Source organism: Gallus gallus, chromosome 11, assembly GCF_016699485.2.
Source record: "Gallus gallus isolate bGalGal1 chromosome 11, bGalGal1.mat.broiler.GRCg7b, whole genome shotgun sequence".
Classification (NCBI taxonomy): Eukaryota; Metazoa; Chordata; class Aves; order Galliformes; family Phasianidae; genus Gallus; species Gallus gallus.
Window position 1 is genome coordinate 11,674,920 of NC_052542.1, and position 17,880 is coordinate 11,692,799.

The window sequence follows — 17,880 nt, forward strand, 5'->3', positions numbered from 1 at the left end:
AATTAAAATGCTTTCCTGTTCTGAAAGAACATTTGTTTTAAGAAAGAAGTGACTCTAATGATCAGACCAACTGTAAGCAGAGGTTGTGGTGAGGTGGAGGTTGGCCTCTTCCCCCAGGTAACTAGAGATAGAACAAGAGGGAACAGCCTCAAGTTGTTCCAGGGGAGGTTCAGATTGGATATCAGGAAGAATTTATTCCCACAAACAGTGGTTAGGCATTGGAACAGGCGGCCCAAGGAAGTGTTTAAGGAAAGGGCAGATGTAGTACTTAGGGACATGGTTTAGTGGGCAGTATTGGTGGTAGGTGGACAGTTGGACTGGATGATCTTAGAGATATTTTCCAACCTTAATGATTCTATGATTCTATGAAGTGGATGTACTCTATTACACAAAGCCTTCAAAATGGGAAGGGTATTTTTCTTTCAGTATATCTTTTCCACTGGTAATGTATTTTTAAAGAATTCCTGCACTAAATATTGCACTCTGTATAGTTTTAATGACCAAAACTAAGCATTCGTGTTTGTTTTCAGCTTGGATAAATTCTCCATCTGAATAGTTTGACCATGTCTGTTTATACTTTGATTCCACAGGGTGCAAAAGCTTGATGTTCAGATTCTGATGTTGTATTGTTAGTGGTTTCACTGTGACTTTGGCATATAAAAGCTGTGAAGAAGTGTGTGCCCTGCACAGCACAGTTGCAGTAAGGAATGATGTATGATTAAGAATTGCAGACTTGATCTTGGAAAGGCATGAGTACATGTGCCTGTTGTTGTGCTTGAACAGTTGCTCGGGGAGTTACCACTGTAAGCACAGGAGTGCTGTCTTTGAAAATTATTTACGTTCAATGAGACATCTCCTAGTCACTATTCTGCAGTGTTTGGAAAAAAAGAAAAGAAAAAAAACCCAAAAAACTCAGGGAAATGCAGAGATCAAATAGTCCTCCAGGCCTTTCAAAGACTGAGTGGAAAGAAAAACACTTAAAACATGGCTTATTCCATGAGAATTACATCTCTTGTTTCACTATTAAAACATAACCCTGTTTCCTACAGCAAAATATGCTGTCACGTGCCAAAACCAAAACATGACTGTAGTCTTTTGGGAAGGTGGAGAATACTGTAGAGTACATTTTTGAGATATCTTTGCAACCAAAGCAGCCCTGCTCAGGGATAATGAAAGTACAAGGATGGTGTGTGAAGTGCTGTCTTGTAGTCCTAGATGTCCTGTAACTATCCTGATAGTATTTGTACTGATCACATTGTTGTTAGCGTTTGGAAGCGGTAACTGCCTGAATGTAATGAATGAAACTAGTGATTAATGAATTTTTAATTTGGGGTTTTGTTCTTCCTGTCCCTGAGAGCAGTTTCTGTCGCAGAAGCGATGGTTTTAGTGGGAAGAGAGCACACGTTCCTTTTTTCCCTGTTTATACATCAGTTCAGTTGGCTTGAGTTGCTGCACAATAGAAGAAGGTGCAGGATTGGGATGAGTGCTCAGCAGAGCTTCTTGCATGGTTTCCTCTCCTATTTGAGCACATTGTGAGTTTCCTCATCTTCCTAGATGTTTCTGCAAGGGACAAATTGTGGATTTTGTCATGGAAAATGTTCCTTTTCTTTCCTGTTAACTGTTATTATTTGGTAGGAGGTGAGATATGAGGGGAGGCTGTACATTCTCTCATATTTAATACTTGGGACTGTGGCTATTTTTTTTTTTAAGTATTTTTGAGGTTAATTATTGTCACTATTGCAGCCAGTAAGATGTTGTGGACCTTCACTGCAAGAAGTCACTTGCTCATGGTATCCAACAGTCAGAAAATGCTCAGGTAAATGATAAAGCTTTTGCAATATAATTATCATTAGTCATTATGAGAAGCAGTCTTATTAGGAATTCGTAGGCTCAGAACAAATCTGTTTTGGTAATAAACACAATTTTTCATGCTGACCAGTTCCCGGAGTGGTGGTGAATTGAATTGAATTTTCAAAGAATTCAATTCTTTTTTTTCACCCAAAATTTTGTATCTAATTTTGTAACTAAATTACCAATGTTTGCTTACAAAGGGCTAATCAGGAAGCATTATTTTATTGGTATGTTATGTTCTGTTGTAATGAAGATAAGGAATAAATCAAGTCCATTTAGTTTTTATTAAGCTTCAAAAATGAGTACTTAAATAAAATTTCTTTGCACTAAAGGAATGATAGAAGGTCCCTGCAACATGTTTGGGTACTTCATTTTTATTGGAGAAGATCTTTGAAAGAGAAGAGCTGCTGGTGTCCTGTGCCTGCCTCTTGTGGAGCGTTCTCTGTGCTCTCGGTGCTCCTTGTGTTCTGTTGCAGCTCTGAGAGCAATGTTTGAGGCTGTTGACTGCAAACTTGTTGATGGGATGTGGTTCAGATGGACAGTGGCTCTATTACTGCCTGCCCAAGGCCTGTGCTAGGCCATTGCCCAGCTGCTGTGTGGACCCCTTCATGGAGGTCTGTTCTCCTCACCCAATCCCAGCGTGTGTAGGGTGTACGCTGAGCTGTGTTTTGTTTGCTTTTCTGTTGAGAGGCTGCTAGAGGAGATGGGGTAAGGCACTGTCTTCTGCAGTCATCCATTTGCTGATGCTAGGGTTTGATCTAAGGAAAAAGATCTGACTTGGTTGTTAGTTTTTTTTCTTTTTTTCTTTTCTTTTCTTTTTTTTTTCATTTAAGTTCCTTGTCTGCAGTGCATTAGAGTAAAACATTAATGTGCTGTAGCTACTGTTGCTGTCAGAGACTGGATATCAGCAGGAACTAAAAGAAAACAGAAGCATTTCTGTTGTTTCAACAAGGGAGCTGTTTTATTACTGGTAGTCCAGAAGTGATCCAGATTGCCTATTTCCACTTGTAATCAAATCCTTGCCAAGAGCTTTGTGTGTGTCTTGAAGAGTTTTTGTTGTTATACTAAGGGCACTAAGATACACTAAAAATATTTACTGCATGTAAATATTTGTCATACACTTACAAAATGATTACCTGAAATCCATATAGCCAAAGGCTGTGAAAACTATAAACCCCAAAGGGTCAAGGATAAAGAAAGGCGTTTGCAGGAGCAACTGCAATGTGGAGGGCGTCAGAAAGACCTCTCTCTGAACACAAAGTTGAGCAATGCCTTCAGCTGCTAAATCCAATGCTCTTTTTGGAAGTCTACAAGAACAGTCCACGTTCACTTTAAAAAAGTTTTGGCCATGCATGTGTATGCTATACATGACAGACATTTTCTCATTTACTCTCGGTCCCTTAAATCGTCTGCCGAAGTGTGTTTGTATCTTCCTGCTGTGGGTTTCTCAGCCATATATTGCTCAGATCTATAGACCTCTGCTTGTTATTTGGACTGTAAAACATACCTACGACATTCTGAGTTTCTAATTATCGTACATTTTATGGTCTGAATTTCCCAATCTCATTATCTCCTAATACCTAAATCTATCCAGACATTCAAAGTTTGGTGTAGCTTTCTCTCGACTTTCTGTTCATAACTTCAGGAAAATGTTTCCTTTCCTGGAGTGCCCCATGTGTATATGGAGGGTGGGACCTCTCTTTACTGGTACCCCTCAGATTACTGCGCTGCTCAGACAACTTCAGGTACTTTGGGATGTGTGACATATTCATGTCCAGGGCTGTGTTGGTGAAATGCAAAGCCATAACTGAAAACTCCTTCAAATCCTCACCCAACTTTCTGTACATAATTAGTAGTGTAAAGTCTACATCCAGCTGTGTGTCTAATTTGCACACACAATTATTTCAACTGCCCAATACGAACTGGGTAACTGCACAAACAGGTGAACGTAATTAGTCATTTGCATTTGTAATTACCTCATTTGCACATGCAGTTGTAGCAACTCTGCATTCTAATTAGTTTTAAAATGTCTGGTGCTATGCTGCTCCCTCACTTTGCGTATTCAGACAAGTCTGTTGTGCATCAGAATGATAGAAGACCTTGGGCATGCTGGCTGGTGTTTTGGGGTCAGGGGGTGCTGCTACACTGCATCAGGGCCATCCAGGATGCCGGGCGAGGAAGGATGGTCATTGCTGAGCATGTTTTCTCCTCCTTGAGCCTCAGTGACTTTGCAGGCAGGATTCAGATATTGAATTGCACTTCCTGCTTGTTTCCATGTGCTGTTGTCTGAAATTTGATCAGTTTCTGTTAGAGTGAAATAAACTAAAATTTATGTCAAGTTCATTCTCGATAAATCTCTGGAGTATTGTTTTTTTTCACAAGTTGAAATTACGTGTAGGCTTTTCTATATTACTGAAGCAGTATGACTAAACGGGTTACAAATGCAAAATAGTGTCTTTACCAAACATTTGAGGTCCTCCTCTGCGTATCATTGTCTGGAATCCCAAGTCTTGCAGATAAAGTACAATATATGTAGTTTGAGCGATAGTAAATCAACCCAGGGAAGGTGATCATTAAATAGATTAAAATGCATGAAAATTACCTAAATGGAAACCATTAGATTAAATGAAGCAGCTACAGTATAATATCCTGATGACTCCAGAAACTTTATTTAGATCATAACTGTACTGATGTAGTGCAAATCCCGTGATTAAAGGGAACATAACATCTCTCTCCCTCTTCAGCCTCTGCCTCTCTTTCTTTAAGAATTTCAATTTCAGTTCCTCCACAGCTTAATAAACAGTTACCTCAATAAAAGCATTTCCCAACGTTCTGCACCAATCTACATTTTGATGTGGTGCAGCATGAAACCTTATCTCAGTGCGGCATGTTTGCAGGAATAACAGTGTTCAAATAATGACTGAAATGAAGCATGCAAATCTTTTGTAACCAAAATGGACACATTGAGAAATCTGAAGTCTCCGCTCCCATTACCACTTTGCTATTCTTTTCTGAGGCTGACACTCATACATCATACTCCTCATGAAGACATTCCCAAACCTCACTCATATTTTGATTTAGTTCTCTGTTCTGTGTTTCTTTATCATTTTGCTGAGCGCCAATTTTTGATCTGAATACCAAGCTGTTTCTTGATTTTTTTTAATTAAGAATATGTATCACTATTTCAGTTTAAACCTCCTAATGAATGATCAGTTCCTTCTCACCCAAATGTTTGCTCTGTAATTTCTGGATCATGACCATCACTCTGCCTCCTGTGTGTTCTATGTATTGTATGCGTGAACTTCTCAGAGGATTACAGGGTCAGATTTCCTGCATGCATTATTTGATTATTTTTTTAATTGTATTGAACGGGCTGTTTGATTCAGCATTTTTCAGTCGTGTACATCCTGATACCATTGAAACAAGAATGTCAGTTTTTGATTTCTCATGCTACTATGCTACCAGGCTGGCCAGAAATGCCCAAAACCATAGATGCCCATCACTGTGTGTTAATTTCATATTCCTTCTGACTATTGTACAGCTCTTTCACATACCATTGCTCTATCTGCATGCATACAGACATTGTACGAGAGCTTTTAGGGAATTAGAATTCAACAATGGCACACAGTAATAGCTTCCTAATGGAGTAACTAATGGCTATTATTCCGTAACTCATCAGAATTAGGATGCCTAATTCTGACTGATATTGAAATAATAAAATGAAGAAGTCTGGTCTTTTACCAATTCTTTTACCAATATTTGTAGTTTATCCTTATAATATCTCAATTTGTAATAGGGATTTTCTTTCCTTTTTTTAAACCAAACAAATTTTGACTGTCCTGGCTCCTGTAATGTTAGTGCTGTTCCTGTGAGCCGGCAGTGTGGCACAGTGCAGCATGCTCTGTGCCATTCGAGAGGGGGAAATGGCAAGAGGGGAGAAGATCGGGGCCCCAGAGTGCTTTGAGGGATGCATTGGCTGCCAGCAGCAATGGGAAAGGATGGCAGTGGGAGCTGCCGGATTCTGAGTTCTCATCAGTTTAGCAGTGTATGTGTGAAGGTAAAATCAGAAATGTATTCCAAGGAGTGCGACTGCATGATCTGCACTTTGCCACGAGAGGAAGAGGATGTGAGGGAATTGAGAAGATGTAAACCTCTTACATAAACCTGCAGAGAATAGCTGAGAGGGCTGGGAGCTACTGGGGCATAAGAACCAGAAGTTTCTCTGCAAGATAGAGGCTTAGCCAATCTGCCTCCATATGGCTCTGCAGAATTAGTGTTGTCTCCTCTGATTTTGAATTAATAGATTTTTTATGAAGAATGAATGCCAAAATCTTGGCCATTTGTCTGAGCTATATGAGAGCTCTGAGAGTGCCGTTAGCAAAAACCAACAGCTTTAAAATTGTTGTGGTTCTCCTTGGCAATCTGCAGGCAAAAATGCTGGAACCTGTGTTGGCGTACCAGGCCTGAGCCCAGAGTGGCAGTGAGGCACAGCCTGCAGCTCCGCTGCCCTACTCTGTGCTGGGCCACCACTGCCCATCCTGGAACAGAGCTGCTTGAAGCACTCTCATTTGCTTCTGTTGTCTATTAATGGCATCTGGAGAAGTTTTCATTAAAGTAATAAAAATAGATGCACTGTGCATTCCTATCTGAGTTGCAGTGCATGTTACAGTGCAAACCGATGCAGGCTTTGCTACACAGGCTCCACCCAATTAAGTGGGCTCTTCCAGCAGGACCATGTGAAGGGTTATAGAATCACAGGAAGTCTTAGGTTGGAAGCAACCTTAAAGATCATACAGTTCCAACCCCCTACCATTTGGCTGGTTGCCACCTGCTAGACCAGGCTGCCCAGGGCTCCATCCAACCTGGTCTTGAATGTCTCCATGGATGCATCTCGTTGAATGCCCACACCCAGCTTGGACTCCTGACTTAATCTTTTTTCACAGTCCTCTCCTCTGCTTTCTACTGGTGCTAATTATGTATATACTCTCCATTCACAAAAGCAAATGTTACTGAAATTTGGTATTTTTATCACTGCTGAACATCCAGCTATGTCTCTATCAGTGTATGAAGATCATACAGTAGCACTGTAGATCTGCTTATTCCTTTCCAGTCCCACGTGGACACATTTTTTTGTCTCTGCAGCAGCCCTACCTATTAATTTTTAGGTTTGTTTACACTTTAGAATCGCATCCATCAAAGCAATGTCAATACGATTATAGAAAACTCTATTAGGAAATGCTTGTTTTTAGCATTTTCTTTCTTTTGCTGGCATGGAGAAAATGTGCGCCTGCTGAAGCAGTCACGGCACCACATGCCCTTCCTGGCCCTGCACAGTGCCAGCTGAGCTCCCAGCAGCAAAAAAAACCCCACAGGTAATGCAAATTCAGGTAAACTTTAACAACATAAGGCCTGCCTTCTGCTGACAACACAGGAGAACGTATGAGTCTTGTATGGGGGAACTCTTTGAGGAAGTAAAAACTTTGACAGGCAGCTTCAATGATGCCTCATCTGATCACTCCATCTAAAATCTAGACCAAATTGCTCAAAGTCCCATCCAGCCTGGCTTTGAATGCTTCGAAGTTGTGAATGCCCCCTCCCTGGAAGCATTCAAAGCCAGGCTGGATGGGACTTTTAAGCAACCTGGTCTAGAGGGAGATGTCCCAGCCTACAGCAGTGGGGAGTTGGAACTTGATGATCTTAAGGGTCCTTTCCAACCCAAACCGTCCTATGATTCTTTATTATTTTTCTTTTTTTCTGACAGCCCAAGTTAGAAAACTGGCGGTAACGTGCCAGCAGTCCCAGTGAAATTAATTCCCTATTGCTCTGTATGTTGGGCTACGAGCTGGCGAGGCACTGCCACTGCTGTGGGCACTGCGGCACACAGACAGAAGCTGTGCAGCATGGAGGGGCTGTGCTTGGCCAGGCACTGCTGGCGCGGAGCCGCCGGCGTTTGGTCCTTTGCAGGGATTAGAATGGATACCCCGCATCTTGCCATCCCAGGTTGAACAAAGATCCCAAATGACTCTCTTGTTCTGCCTTATCTTACAATGCATAATGCACATTAAAGAGGCTGGTTGTGTATTCTGAAAGGTTTTTAATAGAGTTGGTGTTTGGATTCTTGCTGAAGTGCACTGGCTCCCTTATTTCTAAGTGCAGCACGCAGCAGCTACGAGCGCATGCGGTAGCTTACAGAGCCTCTATTCCCAATGCATTGTTCGGGGATTTTTATTTCATACATCATTTCTTAGTCACAGCTGTATAATCATATATCAAGTCTATAGAGCATAGCATGGCATTGAGGATGTATTCTGAATACACACTAAATATTGAAGAATCAACACAGAGAAAACTGTATTTTTTCCTGCAGCTTGCTGGAGCCAATTTCTCAATTCTCCCGAAGTCCGCATGCTTTCCTAACAACTGCAGACCATTTGTCAAGGAAAAAAATCTACCGAGATAGATTCAGAATAGATTTGGTTTTCTTAGGCACTAATGTAGTCTTGGGAGCTAATAAATAAATAAGTAACCAGGAAAAAAAAAAAAAAAGGTTTCTGCAAGCTGTGCAGAGAAATGTTGCCGGCACTGTAATGGTCCTCAGTTGGGGCAGTTGTATCAGAACATCTCCTGGTGCAGTGAGCAGTACTGAGCCCACAGAGGAACCCTTGCCACAAACCATTAGTACAAGAAGTAGGCGGGATATGTAGGGACAAACAAATACAACCCAGCTGCAGCCTCTTAAACAAGAGGCGTTATTTCTGTTATTGATAGCTGTAATAGTTTTTATCTTTTCTTTGTGCGGGCTTCAAGAGAGAGATGGCACTTAAACAGCCTGTTACAAACGCCCTGCGTTCAGTGACTGTGAGGTCTGCAATAATGCTCCTGATCTAATTATCATTCATTTACACAGTAAGTGCCCAAGGAAGCTTCAGGCAGCTGTAGTTTTGTCTGTGAGGATGGGGCTGCTGGCAGGCTAGCAGCTCAGGCTGGCACAGCGGTGCCATCCCATGGGCTCCTTGCATGGGAGCAGCTCCCACACTGCCCACCTTCCTGTTCCTTAGGTGGCAGCATTCAGGTTCATATGTAGCAACAGGGAAACCTGGAACAGAACTGGCACGGGGAAGTCCATAGGAGAAGCTGTAGACATGACTACTAATTTTCTTCCATAGGATTGCTTGTTGTCTTAATGCCTGAATTTGGAATGCTTTATTCCAAGCCATTAGCCACAGAGATGGACTTGAGAGATTCGGAATGATCTGTGAGCAACTGATGTGGGTCATGATGTGTTTGAAGTAGGTATTCTGGACCATCTGTACTGTCTCCCTTTTTATTTTTCTATTCACCTTTGGCTTTTTATATGTTTATGTGTATTTTTGACTTGCACGATATTCCTCAGAGAAAAGGACCAGTCCTGAAGACCCAGGGGGTGGTAATAAGGCTTCTATGATACTATTTCCACTGCTGGTGGGATGTCATTATGGGGACAGACTCTTGAGCAGGGTCTGATGTGAGAAAGCAATTGGCCAAATCTGACCAGTTCTAAGCAGCTTGCTCTGCACTCACAGCATATGTAGATATGGATTGATTCAAAGCCTTGTTGACTTCTCTAAAGTTCTTCTATTAATTTCCCAAAATTTGGGATTTAATTGTTTGAGAGCAGACAAGAGCAGCTGTTAGTGAAAGACTAACCAAGGCTCAGGTCTCCTGATGCTTTCTTCTCCCCACTTGCTCGTTGTGGCTCACTGCGCTGGGCCTTGGTCCCACTGGCTGAATCTGTTCGTGCCAGTGGAGCTCCGCTCTCTGCAGCCAGGAGGGCCTTTCCTTCCTTGTTACACTCAGATGTTCTCATGCTGCGTTCTCTTAAGCTAATATACAGCTTAATTTACATACGGCAACCCATGCTTTTCTTTATCTAGTTATCCCATTCACCTGGCTGCATGGAGATGTCACTGGGCGGTATGCAAATCAAACGTAATACATTAGCAGTTATTATATTAATAATATCCCCAGCTCTTGCATTGTTTCTGAGCTCAGCTTTAGGAAAGCAGCCTCTGTACCACAGCACATCTTCCTTTGCTCCTCCAGCATACCCAGCCCTGCGCAGGAGAAACTGCAGTGCACTGGCACAGTAGCTCCCATCAAAACGAAATCACAACAGTTTTAATCTTATCAGTCTCAAATAGTGGCAGAAGTCTGTGCAAACTCAAGTCCTTGCTGTCTGACAATATCAGTGAAGAAACATAGCACATCCTCATCCAGGCTATTAGTTGTCATAGCGAGCTGACAGTACACAAAGAGCTGCAGTACACAGTGCCAGCTCTACAGCTGGAGATGATCCTTAACGCACTTTCTTCCCCCAACCCCTCGGGGCAGAAAGCAACCTTTGCTTCAGGAGGGTTGAGGGAAAAGCAGCCCAAAACATCCTGTACAATTTATCTAAGAAAGCTTCGATGTCCATTTTATGGTACTCTGAAATTTTATTTTGCTGCATATTTCTTTCTGTCTCAGAGCTTTGCAAATGATGAGGAAATATACAGGACAGCATGCACAAGGTCTTTAAATGGCTCAGGAAAACAGTTGGGCTTTGTGGTTATTTTATTTTTTTAAGCATAACTTCTCTCTCTCCTTGCACTTCTCTGACCACCTCCAGATCTGTTATCTGTGGTACTCAAAAGTTAATAGAAAATAAAGATCACAGTGATTTAGTGTGGCTATTGAGGTTAATGCTTGCACAGTGCTAATCAGTGACGATGAGCAAAGTTGTTTACACATCCCTGGAGGCAAACACTTTAGAAAAAAAAAAATCTTTAAAAACCATCGAAAAAGAGTCATTAAAACTTCACACTCAGATGGGTACTGAAAAATGTGCTTTCAGGTGACAGATGAGCTAAGCCATCTTCCCAGGCCCCCATGGCTGCACTCCCAATGCGGGTGTTTATTGGTGTGTTGGCCCATTCCCATAATTGACACATGTCCTTTCCAGACCAGGCATGCAAATGTGCTAATATTTTATACCAAGAAAGGAGTGCTAAATTCATTTGAAATCCTCTAGGATGGGATACTTCCTCTATCCTCTTTTCTTAACCAAGAGAGCCTAGCAGGAGATTCTGACATCATTCATCAAGAACTAGAGTGGGAGACTAAGTCAAACCATGAGCACAGATGGACAGGAACCACGTTTAAAAAAATGATTTCTCTGGGATTTGGCTTGAACTGTGATCTGGTAAAACCAGCCTGTTCAGTTTTGACCCAGAGTGAAAATTAGCTCCGTAGTTCCATAACTCTGACTACTGACTGTGACTAACAGGCACAGCCGAATTGGAAAGGTGATTAATTCCTGTTAAAATTGTGATGTTTTGAACTAGTCTTTCTTCCATCAGCAGGGCTGCAAGTGTCCCTCTTCTATAGGAAGGAGGGGTACTGCTTTGTTACTTAGGCAATTTTTGGATTAACAGTCTTTCTATTAGAAGAAAAACAAACAAACAAAAAAAAAAACCCCAAAAAACAGCTGCTTGGATTTGTCCTAAAAAATTCTAAAATAAAAGTAGCACAGTGTCTGATGAGGTACTTTAGAAAACAGCAGCCTTTGCAAGAGCTCTTGATTTTTTTTAGTATCTTCTAATGTAGTATATTGGAACACAAAAGCAGGAATGAGACAAGGTGGGACTGAAAGATGAGAAAGGAACAATGGGGAACTGAGGGGATGGAGGAAGGGAGGATAAATGGAACAGCATGGAGATGAGGAAAACAAGAGCCAGGAGGGGGCGGAGGCATTGGAATGAGCCAAGGGGATCAGAAGAGCAAGAAGAAACTTTAGCCTCTCTGATCTGTAAGGCTGTCTGTATTTTGCATTTGCTGTTAAATATAGATGGCAGCACGCATTCTACAACAGAGAAACATAAAGGAGGCCAGAAGAAACAAATGCTGTGAATACGTCTTTGGGTTATTCTAAAAAGCATAAAAGACTTTCAAGTTAGTGGTCTTTTGATTTATTATGATGCTGCCACGATTGGATGGTGCCTGTGCAGCTCTACATTTCACATTTATGAATCCGTGCAGTAAACATGATTTCAATTATCTCTGACAAATGTTTTGATTTTATTCACAGGGAAGCCTGCTTCCGTATGGAGAGCAGTGTTTGTCCCGCTGTCCTACTTAGTCTGACCCACTTACCTGGTCCGTGCCCCTGTGGCTGCATTTGTGTCCTCTCCCCTTTGTTCTTGTTCATTGGGAAAAGCTGCCCTGCACCGCATCAGAGCTGGCTGCGTTTGCTTGTCAGACAGAACGTTTCCCGGGTGGAAATTGCTTGTGGGGTGTAGGATCTTTAGTTTAGATGCTAATTAAATGTAATGTACTAGTGCTACTTTTATTCCTATTAACGTGAGGATTTCTGCCCAGCTCCAATTAATGTTAATGTGAGGAAAAGGGAGAAAAAGGCATTTTTGACAAGCTAAAGAAAATTCTGTTCAAATGTCTTTGTGTTTCCTCTACTCATTATGTGTTGATATAAATGTAAATGTCTATGAGAAATGTGGAAAGGAAAATGTAAGGCAATACACACTTATTTTTGGCTGCGAATAGCAGTGCTTATGAGTCAATTTTGGCTTTATAGCCAAAAAGACTTGGCAACTATGGTACTCACAGCGTTGCACATACTTTTGTACATTTGCTGTTAGGAGCTGATCCTGCAGAATCCCATAGTCTCAATTTGTGGTGAAGTAAATCTAATGTAAGACTGAACGGAAGGCAGTAAACTCACAGAAAGCATGACCTGTTGCTTTTCAGCTTTCTCTCACATGCAGATGTTTGATTCTGGTATGGGTCTGCTTCTCTTCTAGGCATTCTCTTTTCTTCAGTCAGTAATACATGTTGCAGTTCTAAATTAGGGAAAAATATCTGAATTTCTGGTGAATTTCTCATTTTCTAATAATGGCTTTTTTTAATTTGATTTTCAGGTAGATACTTCTGGGCTGTCAGAGGAAGGAAGCTCAGTTATTTCAGAGCGTGCGCCCTCAGTGAACGTGAGTAGACAGTGTGTTCTCTTAATTTTCCAAAAAGGTTGGTCCTGAGAGCTGACATTCCTAAAAAGTTAACGAGTGGCTGAAACTGAAACATATGCAACTAATGGAAATCTGGCCTCTTTGTCTGTGCGAGTGTAATATGGTTGGGGTTATCTGCCTACAGAGATGTGACTTGGAGAGCACGGTCAGGTTCCACCCAGGGACGGCTTACTCAGCACTTCTCCTTGGCACTGGAAGGTATCTCATTTGCTTTTGGGCATAAAGATTCTGGTGAACAGCTTGGTCAAGAACTGTGTACACTTTTCTTTGTAAGTTAGCAGCAGTCCCACAGTGTATACAGTAATATCTTATAAACATCGCTTTGTATAGTACACTGTGTACAGATCTACAGTGCTTCTTACTCTGACTCCAAGTACTTAGCTCCATGAGAGTTTCTTCTCTGCTAGCTCTTGATAAAGGTCAAATTAATTGAAAAAATGAAATGCTTTCTCTTGAGTATTGCAAGGTGAATGTAATTCACAGTGGGCGTGTGTTTTCAGTTTGAAAATTGTCTTTTGATTTTGTTTTTCTCTAAAAGAAAACTCACCCAACTGCCATATAACCTCAAGGAGTGAATATTCATCAGCTTTAAAATACAAATTGCTATTTTCCTGTATCACTGGCAAAATATTCCTTCCTCCCACCTCTGTTCCCGGTAGGCAGCCTGGGTGGCAGTATAAATAAAATACAAATTATTTTTTATTTGGAAATGGTGTTCTGCCCTAGCAGAGTGGAGTTTAGTTAGTCTTTCCCTCTGTGTTGTTAAGCAAGTTGCACCCTGGTCATGGACTCACGCAGTACCATGGTGAGAATGGAATGGTGAAGCTGAGTGATCTGTCTGTAATTGAAGTACCTAAATGGCAAGGATGGTAAGAGTAGCAGAAGGGTTTTTGTTAAAACAGAGGAGGGCAAAGAAAAGGAAGAGTAGGGTGCAAAGCCAAGAGAAGGTAAGTCACAAGCTTCCCATTGCAAACTTGAGAAAGTTTCTGTGTCCTTCAGTTTTAGCTTCCAAGTTGTATAGCAACAGTACTGGAATTTCTCAGTCTTACTGTGATGAACTGCAACACATGCATGAACAACTGGGTTTGTAGATGGTATCTATATCTAGAAATGCATTTAAAAAAGAAGCATAGTAAACATTGTCAGTGAAAATAACCTGTGTACCAAGTGAAGAAGGGACTTCATGCATTCATTATCACTGTGGGATTCTTTCTGTCAGACATTGCTATTGATCTAGTTTATCAGTGGTCAATCATCTTTCAGAAGACAAAAAAATACAAAAAAACCTAACCCCACAACACCATGATAATCCTCACCTCAGAAAGCATTATTTCTTGTTGGAATGTCATGAAGTGGTCATCAGGCTCCTGGAAAAACCTTATTTTTCTCCACTGCTAATTAATTCAAATTTTGAGTAAGGAAGCAAATACCTTGGTGCAAAGTAAAGAATAGTATAATGTGTAAAGTGATACTGAGAGGCTCGTTGAAGTCTTCTTGAGAACTGAATTGGCAGCAGTTGTTGCACAATTTAGACAAATGCTAGTAAGTAAGGCTAGGAAGGAACCCAAGGAGCTTGGAGTTTTGAGACATCACTAATAACCCTTACAGATGAAGAAATGTTTTTATGGGCATTGTGTGAGAAAAGTGGGTATTTTTGCTCTGTGACTGAGAAGTTTTCAAACAGGGTCTGAAATTCTGGAAAGCCTGAGGATGGTTCTCTTTATGAACACATTTACTGCATTTTATCTGTAGCAAGTAAGTCAGCTAGCCACAGAAATTCAGGTTACTCAGAGCATCTTACAATTGTTTTAAGTTGTTTCTCTCCTAGTCCTTCCTTTTGATTTTAATGCTGCTGAAAGTGGGAGTAGAGAAGGGAGGCTGTAAAAATATTGTGTCCTTGACTTTACCAGTGAAAGGTGAAATTCAACCAGTTGATACTGAAAGTCTGGCCAAAAATAGATGGATGATGTTTAGATCGGTCTTTAAATGGTAGTCAGTACATTAAACCCAGGTGTTGCAGCTTAAATATAGCATCAATTACTTAAAAAAAAAAAATAGACACAGCTGATCAGGCTTTATTCACATCACTTTTAGGACTCTGAAGAGCCTAAACAGATTAGAAAGCAAGCATGTTTTTTTGGAAGGCAAATTAAAGCTATAGGAGGTTGAAAGGTAGTTAGACCTCAGTATCATGCTCGGACATCTCAGAAGCAGTCCATCAGTATTATTTGATGCATATGCCAAATGATATATGCTTCTATCTACACCCCAGTCGATCTTAATGCCCCAGCATTTGCAGAGTTAGCATACAGTGCTACCAGCGACCAGCAGGTTTTTTTTGGCATGTTGACTTTTTTTTTTCTCTATGGCCAAAATGTTGTGATAAGTAATATTTTAATTATTGCAGATAGGGTCCAATGTTGGAGAAAAGAAACAAAGCACAGCGAGAGCTGTGTGCAGAACCTTCACGGGGTAGCCGTGAAATACCTCGACCTCACTCGCTCATGAGATGTGCAAAGTCTTTTAAAGTCAGCATGGAGAACTCAGTCAGCAGTTTCAGCATTACCGATTTGTGAATATTACTGCCTGCAATGATAGTATTCAAGCAGAAGGTTGGGTTTGTGATCGCTTCTCTGACAAACACTGAACTCTCTGTGACTGACTTTGATGTTTTAGCTCATGCTGTCAGAATTAAATGTATAACTAATAAGGAAGAGGAAAGCAACCAACTTTATTCAGATAGATTTGGATCTTTTAAATGGCTGGCCCACTAAGTGGAAAATACTATTCAGTGTTTAACATAGAGAAATGTGAAATAATCGATGTGTAGGCAATGAACCGAAGTGAAGAGTGTATATACAGTGGAACAGCTATGCAGTATAATGACAAGGAAAGGATTTAAAGGTTGTTATAAACAAATCCATGAAGATATTAGCGTGGTCTAAGTGCAAAAAAAGCCAACGTGAAATGGAGCTGTACAAATGAGCAGAATACAAATGACAACAAGGACTATTAATATGGGACTCTTTTATTGCTTTATTTTAAGCAGTACTGTGAGTTCTGTTTTTGAAGTTGAGTATTGCGGTTATAAACCTGCTTTGTATCTGAACAGTCATATTGGCATTTGGATTTCTAAATTGAGATTCTCATTTTTAAACCCTGGTGCACAATATTTGCTCCCGTAATTTCTATTAACTGTCTGTCTTTTAGAGAGCTTCTTCAGTGTACACATCACAGTAATTGTTTGTACAAAAGACCAATTACATATTTAGCTGGCTTCTTGAAGGTACATTTACAATAAGTGGACCCACACAACTGGAATGATTGTTTATACAAGTAATGGTTGCACACTTATGGAAATCTAGGACTCCTTTCTAAAGCCTGCTAGAGTACTTTGCCATGGGTTTAACACACAGTGTGTGAAAGGTTTTGATATTACTGTGGTTTGTTTCAAAATGTGGTGCCTCAGGTAGCCTAATCGTGGCTGAACGTTTGCATCATGCTTGCAGAAGTAACCCACAGATGCTTGACGGGTACCTGAAAATACGATTACTCCTTTAGGCCAGACTTTTTTCACCATCAAATAAAACCTGGTGATTTCCTAAGCACAGTTTTGATTGATTGGAATGTAATAGGTAGTGGATGTTCATGATAAAAATTAGTGGACGCAGAGAGTGTGTTTCTTAAGATGTGACAAATGGTACTTTTCTTTTCTGGTTGCCATAACATCCTCAGATGCCCCTGATTTGTGTGTGAGGTGCCTTTGCTTAGTGCTTCCCATGCAGCATCTTACAAAGAGAGAAAGCTGCACTATTTAAACCTGGCAGAGCTGTACAGTACATTAGGTCAGGTATCCACATTAAATTTGAGTATGCCCTAGGGGATAGTTGAAGAATTGCATCATTTTAATAGCTGTTGGATTTATTTATTTTTTTTCTCAGTGGATAAAATTCAAGCTTTTATTAGTAGGCAGCCTGTTCTTTTCGTTTTCTTCTGTGTATGGACATGCTGGTTTTGATACTAAGGTCTTAGAAATACCAGTTTTGTTTTCTTAGACTATTTCTGATAATGGCTAACATCACATTACAGTGTGCTAGGATTATTATATCTGAGCTGTGGCTAATTACATCAAATTTATTAGTGTGTATTGATTACCTGAACAGTATTGTGGACTTATTTTTATCCAACTCCTGAAGTAACACTGAGACAATCTTCTTTGTATGAAAATACTGCTAGCTAATCTAAATTAAACCTAACAACCTGTATAAGATGGTATGGAAAAGCCTAAACAGACACGTTTATGATATATATATTATGATATATATCAGGTCCTGATATATACAGCTGTGGATGTGTTTGTGTGATATGCTGTGGGCTGAAGAAAGTGTAAGACCACAAAACATGGCTGTGCTACCTCCTATAGTTTCGCTTATGGCAGGAGTCTTAGGGCTCCCAGTATGAAATGTGGATTTTCCATGTTTAAGAATTTATTTACTTTAATTTTTCTAAGGATCCCTGTGGTTCTTTGTGAATTGTTCTGAAGGTTAACTACAGAAGTTTGTTAAGTAATGTGTGTGAGTTTAATTTGAAGTGTTCTTGTTCTACATGCTTGTTGGAACAACTCTCCTTTTGTGTGTGTTTGCATTTATGTGCTTATAGACTGAATAAATCAGGCTTTAGCCTTCCCTTTACAGGTTGTGCTTCCAAGTCTATGCTTTATCATCTTTCTTTGTGAACTTGGTTATTAGAACTGGGCTCAGCATGCAAGTGCTGAGGCCTCATAGCAAATCTTGTGAGCCAAGCACTGGATAATTTGCCATGTCTTTGGCAAATGTGTCGTTGAGCCTATTTTGTATACCTGCAAGCACCTACTGGCATTGCCCAGTGGCTGTAAGGGCCTGGATAAGCAGCCTTTGCCTCTCATCCCCTCAAAGAGCAGGGAGATAATCTGATTCAAGGGGTTTAGATATGT

General features: G+C 40.6%; 1 protein-coding gene across 3 annotated transcripts in view; it reads left to right on the forward strand.

The window, feature by feature from the left end:
• CDH11 (cadherin 11) overlaps positions 1-17,880 on the forward strand; it is a 271,884-nt gene that overhangs the window by 102,602 nt on the left and 151,402 nt on the right. For all 3 annotated transcript variants that reach the window (XM_046899483.1, XM_046899477.1, XM_046899481.1), the window contains exon 3: positions 12,804-12,869. The gene's annotated coding sequence lies outside the window, so the exon portion shown is untranslated. The remainder of the gene's footprint in view (positions 1-12,803; positions 12,870-17,880) is intronic.